Source organism: Polyergus mexicanus, unplaced genomic scaffold (assembly GCF_030449975.1).
Source record: "Polyergus mexicanus isolate NDT 795.1 unplaced genomic scaffold, iyPolMexi1.0 SCAF_21, whole genome shotgun sequence".
In the NCBI taxonomy this organism is placed as follows: domain Eukaryota; kingdom Metazoa; phylum Arthropoda; class Insecta; order Hymenoptera; family Formicidae; genus Polyergus; species Polyergus mexicanus.
The window spans coordinates 4,850,768-4,858,260 of NW_027223341.1; the positions used below are offsets into that span (position 1 = coordinate 4,850,768).

The following is a 7,493-nucleotide window of genomic DNA, read 5'->3' on the forward strand; positions in this document are numbered from 1 at the left end:
AATTATTCTGGTAAATAAAATATTATTACAAAATGGAAACGTATATCTTTGTGGCAGTAAAATTACTAATACACAATCTCTTTTTTTTAAACCTTGTGATTCTAAACATCTAAATATAGTTGTAATTAATAATTGTTTTATTCCTGATTACTATCTCAGTTGAAAAAGTAAAAACATAATGTTTAAAATTATCGTTTCCTAATTATGAAAAATCTGTTATAATTCCTTCGATACATCATCAAGATTAATTTCTTGAAAATAATGTACTATTTTTTAGTACTTTTTAATATTTTTTGTCATTGTACTATATCTATTTTTATTATATCTGAAGACATTTTTCACGAGGAACACGGGAAAAATAGTAAAAAAAATTTCCGACCAATAGTTTCCGAGATGTATCACTTTAAAGTATTGGACATGATAATAAAACGTTACAAAACGGACCAAATGACTACCAAAATAAATATAAAAATAAACCAAAAATAAATATAAAAATTTTATAATAATTTATATAAATTAACCTAACTTCTTTAATTAAATTTAAAATTAATTTCTTTCTTGAAAATTCCACCCATCTTTTATCTATTCCATAAATATTATTACCTAAATTAAAAAATGGCTTATAAATTAAATAAAATATATAGTTCAAAAATCATATAGACCTGAAAAAAAATCTATATAAATATAAATCTATTGAATTTTTTAAATATACTAAATTCCTTAATAAAATTCCTAACAATAATATAAATATAGTAACTAATTTAATGTTAATTTTCAATAATATAAAAAACCTATCAAAAAAAAATATTCAATTTAATATGGACCCCTTTATTAATCTTAAAATTATTAAAATAATTATAGAAAAATTTATTAATTTTCTTTCTTTATAATAATAAAATCCACACATCCTATTATTTTCATTAAAATAAATATAATAAAATAACCGGCAAGAATACGAAATAGTCAAAGAAACAGACAATACTACCATCAATAATAAAAAAAATATTAATATTTATTAAATAAATAGATTCTATAATCAAATCCTTAGAATAAAACCCCGCTATAAATGGAAACCCTGTTAAAGATATTACTGAAACATAAAAACTCAATATAGTAAAAGGAATATATTCATTTATATTCCCACAAAATCGAATATCTTGATTATTATTCATCAAATGAATTATAGTTCCTGCACATATAAACAATAATGATTTAAAAATTGCATGAGTTAACAAATGATAAAATGATAAATAGTTTAACCTCAAACTTAGAATTATTATTATAAAACCTAACTGACTTAAAGTTGATAAAGCAATAATCTTTTTTAAATCATTCTCAAAATTTGCTATTATCCCAGACATAAATATAGTAAAAATTGACACAATTGACAAAATCTTATCAAATATTCTATTTATAAAAATTTTATTAAACCGAATTAATAAATATACACCTGCAGTAACTAACGTTGAAGAATGGAGCAGCTATAGCCATAGGTAATCAAACTGAAAAAGGAATTTGAGCACTCTTAGTAATCAATGCCAAAAAAATCATCATTAAAATAAATTTATTAGATTTACTCATAAAATAAATATTCCATCTACCATAAATATATATTAAACTAATTGCTATTAATAAGCCAATATCACCAATTCGATTACATAATACTGTGACTATTCCTGAATTATAAGATATATAATTTTGATAAAAAATTACTAAACAATATGAAATAAGCCCTAGACCATCTCATCCAAATAAAATTCTAATCAAATTTGGACTAATAATTATTATAACTATTGATAAAATAAACAAAATTAACAATTTAATAAATCGATCAATGTAAATCTCTTCCGTTATATAAATTATTCTATACAATATAATTATGGAAGAAATCAATATTACTACTCCAATAAATAAACAAGATAATCAATCAAATATTATATAAAATTCTATATTAATTGAATTAAAATTAAATAATATTCACTCTATCATAATACCCAAATCCATAAAATAAAAATAAAATCTTAAATAAACTAACAAAATAAATATTTTAAATATAAAAAATGAATAAATTATTAAATTATTAATTATTTAAGATAAAAAAAATTTCTTTAATTCCACAAATTAATATTTTATATATTTATAAACTACTTAAATAAATTAATTAAAATTAATATATTAAATTTAAATTAAAAATTAATAAAATTAATGGTCTAATATGAATTAATAAAATTATATAATCTTTCAAATAAATTCCTATAAATTTATTTTCAGAATAAATATATCCATGCTGAATATAAGAATATAAATATAATGAATAAGAACTTCTAAAAAAACAAATAATTATTAAATAAACTATTATGCATAAATCTCAACCAACTAAAACTCTAATTATACAAATCTCTCTAATAAAATTTAATGAAAATGGAAAAGAAAAATTTGCAGAACATAAAAAAAATCATAAAGCCCCTAATGAAGGTAAAATATTTAATATTCCTTTATTAAAAAATATTAATCGTCTATGAGATACAAACTATATAGTTTCATTATTCTCAGAACCAAAATATAGAATCAATGTTTACTATAACTTGCATGCAGTATTCGAAAAAAGTTTAAAGTTATATTTTTCAAGAATGAAAACTATGTTCTTATTATATAAAAGATGTTCCGTAATGTCCTATGGATAAACACTTCTCATTTAAATACGGTGTTTGAACAAGTATTTCGACTTTTTATGCTTTATGTGATGACAACATTGATTTCATATTTGCATATAAACTTAAGCAAATTACTGCGAGATATTAGTAAATGTTATTATTTATATTTTTAGGTAGTTATAAACATTCGGTAGCCTTTTTAATGTGGTTCCACAGACGAACAGAAAATCCAGCACCGACAGAGGTTGCTTGTTATTGGAAAAAGGCTGTTTAATCAACTTGGAGCAACTAAAAAATACATTGAAACTAAGGAATTGTACAAAAAAGAAGTACAGAATATAGAAAATTTTCCTGACAACGCAACATTTCTGCAGGACATTGTGAAAATAGCCAAGGAGAAGCAACTTGACAGTCAGTTATCGCAACATCATTTTGAACTAAAGGAACGCCGATTATACTCATTGTCAATGCATCGACTGATTGTTGAGTTTTCAGCATGTGGAAGGAAAACTGCAGATGATTTTTTAATATTTTGTATTTCCAAAATGTCAAAAGAATTATGTACAAATAAATCTTCAAATACTAGCTACAAATACAAAAAAGGGTTTATTTTGTGTTGCTGATCCTGATTTCGAAAATAATAGAAAAGTAACAACAGTTTGGGTAGATTATGATAAAGATTATACTACAGCTGTAACAGAACAAGCTATCAGTTTCTGAAAAAAAAAAATTTATTGTAAATTGATGAATTCTATTTTAAGATAAAATATGCATTAATAAAAAGTTTGTTATGTTAACAATTAGTTTTTTATTTTTCGTATAATATAATTTTATATTAATAATTATAAATTATTATGTTCTTATAATAGGTGCTTGGAGGTTTATTAAAGCTACAATACGAACAACTATGTATGGCATGATGTTATGGTTTAAAGTAGAATGTGGTTCCAAAAGTGAAAATTCTCGTAGTCTTCTTATCACACGTTCTACGTGAATTCTTAAACTTGCTATACGCTTCGTTAACATTACTTCTGTCTTAGACGATTTACCTCCGCTTTTTACACTAGGAGGTCTTATAAGTTCGCACTGAATTTTATTTAAAGATGTTTGAATCTGCTTAAAACCACGATCTGCCATAATTTCACATTGTTTTGGCAAAACATCCATTATACCGCATTGTTCAAACAACTCAACATCATTTACTCGACCTCCATACCCAGAAGAAATAAAATTAATAAATCCATCCGATGTACAACATATTAAATACTTCAATGTATTGCACTTTTTATATTCTGACCACGTTAAAGACTGTTGAAGAGCGTTTGATGGTTTCTCGATTTGAATTTCGAAACAGTCAATTATTGCATAAACGTGAGCAAAATTTGCACGAAACGGTATAGATAATGCCATTTTAACACTTTCTCTAGGAGGACAATAAATAAGAGTTTTTAAGAAATTACATAATTTTGGTAAACCATTTTGAAAAATTTTTGATGCTCCTGCTGTGCTGATTCCAAATTGGTTACCTAATCTTACAAAATTATCATTCAGTTTGATTTTCATCAAAGTCAATTTTATATTTTCTGTTGATAAACAGTTGCGTTTATGCAGTTCATCAACAATCCATAACCAGTCATTTGGAATTCCAATGTATTGTTTTGTCTGTGTGCTAATAAAATAATTTGTTAAATGTAAAGCGCTTCTTTTTGTTTGTAGGTCTTGTTCTTCACAATACTGCAAATAATCTTCATGACATGATTCATATTCGCTCCTAGTAGTACCAGTTGTAATCGTTTTGGAAAAATCGGTTACAACTGCACCGCTATTGTCACTCTCCGTTGGTACATTAATGGGTGAACACATTTTATTTACAGTATTAGGCAGTGTTTGGCAACTTTCTTCAACAGTACTGCACTTTATATTGCATTGAATTTTTTTACTTCTAAAAAAAACTTTTTTTACTTCGTGTTCTTGTTTTCTTTATCCCGAATACACTTCTTATTAATTTCTATTTTGTCATTCGATTGCAATAATACTTCTCCTTCTTTTTCTGTAACGATTAATGGAACTGCATTGCTTTTTTCAATATTAATACTATCTGACTTGCTCGGTATATTTGAAAAATCAATTTCATCATTTATTTTATTATTCTCTGTAAGTATTGAAAAACTTATCGAAGCACAGTTTTCATTTGTTGAAATTTCTTTTTGTGTGCATACTTTTTTTGGAACTACAATATTTCATTGTTACTTTTAACATTTGGTGATCTATTTTCATTGGTTTCATGAGTTTCGCAATGAAATAGTATTTCGGATATCATTCTTTTATTATTTAATTTTTTAAATGCATCTCGGTCGTGAGTACTTGTAGCTGTTCGACGGTTAGGTTGACAATCAAAAATATGAGGTGCTGCATTTTTCTTCATTTTTATTGGTGCTCCCATTAATTTGAAAATCATAAAATTTTTCATATCTTCTTTCAACTAAAACAGGAAAATTAAAATTCTTATAATATAAATATGCATGTAAATAATAGAATAATAATTCTTTTAACAAAAAAACTACTTTAGTAACAATCATAAAAATTAAGTCTTCTTCCACGCGATGGATTTTTTTTCACCTTTATGCATTTACGAAAATATTAAACAATGTTCCAAAATATAGGAAAATATCACTATGACTTAGACATATGAAAGTATAATATTAATTTAATATAATAATTAAAATTTATATATTTAAAAAAAAATAAACACATTGATCTTTATAATATCCTATATCTCATTTCTTTTCATTACACATTTCATTGAAATAATCAATGACATAAAATTAACGGTCAGATATTGCATAATGTGAATGAGCAATATTCATTTTCAGCAATATTCATTTGCAAACCATTATCATAATTATTAATTATTTACTTTCAACATATCTGAGTAAAAATGTAATAAAATAACGATAAAATTAATCCCACCAAAATTTTAGTATTGATATTTATAATTTATTTGTCAGAAAAACAATTGAATCGTTGCCTATGTGATAAATATTATCCTATTTTTAAATTGTGGATTTTCTTCACGTATTGTGTGTCTATCCGTCATCCAGATGATCTAAAGGTAATAAAAAAGGAATTTAATTGTCTGTAGACATTACAATTTAGTGAGATTTAGGAATCTTGCATTTCACAAGAATATTTCTGCTCGTAAACAAAAAGATTAAAAGATTAAAAGCTTAAAAAGATAAATAGAGGAAATGTCGACATATTCGACCGAGATTAGATAGAAATTTGCGCTACAATAAATAAATTATTTGCGCATCTAAAAGATTGAGTCATATAATATAAATTAATGTTTCTCTCTTGACATGATTTTGATGATTTCAGACGATCTAAGCAGCACCAAGCGCTTTGAAAAAAGTTATTTGTATAATTTGTTTTATCCTTGTCTCGGCACAGGTCTTTTCACTAGCACAGGTAACATAATGGCATTAATATATAATCGTACATACTTTGTTATTACAATCTGTTTTTAAAGATCTGTTTTCATCACATAAAATCAAATAAAATACAGAATTAGTTACAGAACTATACTTGAATATTATTTTTAACGATAAACTCTTACATAACTTCTTTTTGGTACTGTAAAAAGTAATAAATTTGAAAGAAATTTGCAAGTAATATCTTATTGAGAGATGATCTCGCCGTGTATTCTTAAGTAAATAGAAGTAATAGATGTTAGAGATAATAGATAAAAGTATAGATATTTTTTGTTTGACTTATATAATATATATTTCGTATATTTTGAAAATTATAAGATTAAGATTAATTAAAGATTAATTAAAATTATAAGATTATAAGTTAAGTCTAATAAGAACTCAATCGCTTCAACCGTTATTCAAATTTGAAAATCTCAGATACTCTTAATTGGCCGACTCGCGTATAAATACGCGGAGTAGCTTGTTATTGCGCGTGACTGAGCACGAGACACTACCGTATCTCTTAATATCAATTTGAAAAAGATGTGAACCAATTAACTGACATTTATTACAAATTATTTGCGCTTGCAAAAGGAAATCAATGATGGGGGAATACATATAATTTTCAAAAAATTCTACGCAATTAAAAATAAAAATAAACATGCAGTTGAAATTTAATATAATAATTAAAATTTATATATTTAAAGAAGAATAAACACATTGATCTTTATAATATCCTATATCTCATTTCTTTTCATTACACATTTCATTGAAATAATCAATGACATAAAATTAATGGTCAGATATTGCATAATGTGAATGAAAGGATGTATAAACTTATAGATATATATACTTTCTTCAGAGAAAATCATAAATTAATTTCGAAAACCGCTCTTCAAAAGTGACTGACTTCCGAAATTAATCCATGATCCGTAGCTATATATATAGGCGTCTTTTTCAGCAATATTCATTTGCAAACCATTATCATAATTATTAATTATTTATTTTCAACATATCTGAGTAAAAATGTAATAAAATAACGATAAAATTAATCCCACCAAAATTTTGGTATTGATATTTATAATTTATTTGTCAGAAAAACAATTGAATCGTTGCCTATCTGATAAATATTATCCTATTTTTAAATTGTGGATTTTCTTCACGTATTGTGTGCCTATCCGTCATCCAGATGATCTAAAGGTAATAAAAAAGGAATTTAATTGTCTGTAGACATTACAATTTAGTGAGATTTAGGAATCTTGCATTTCACAAGAATATTTCTGCTCGTAAACAAAAAGGTTAAAAGGTTAAAAGCTTAAAAAGATAAATAGAGGAAATGTCGACATATTCGACCGAGATTAGATAGAAA

At 24.7% G+C, this 7,493-nt stretch overlaps 1 pseudogene; it reads right to left on the minus strand.

The window, feature by feature from the left end:
* Positions 1-652: 652 nt before the first annotated feature.
* Positions 653-4,517, minus strand: LOC138942060 (NADH-ubiquinone oxidoreductase chain 5-like; annotated as a pseudogene).
* Between the last annotated feature and the right edge of the window lie 2,976 nt (positions 4,518-7,493).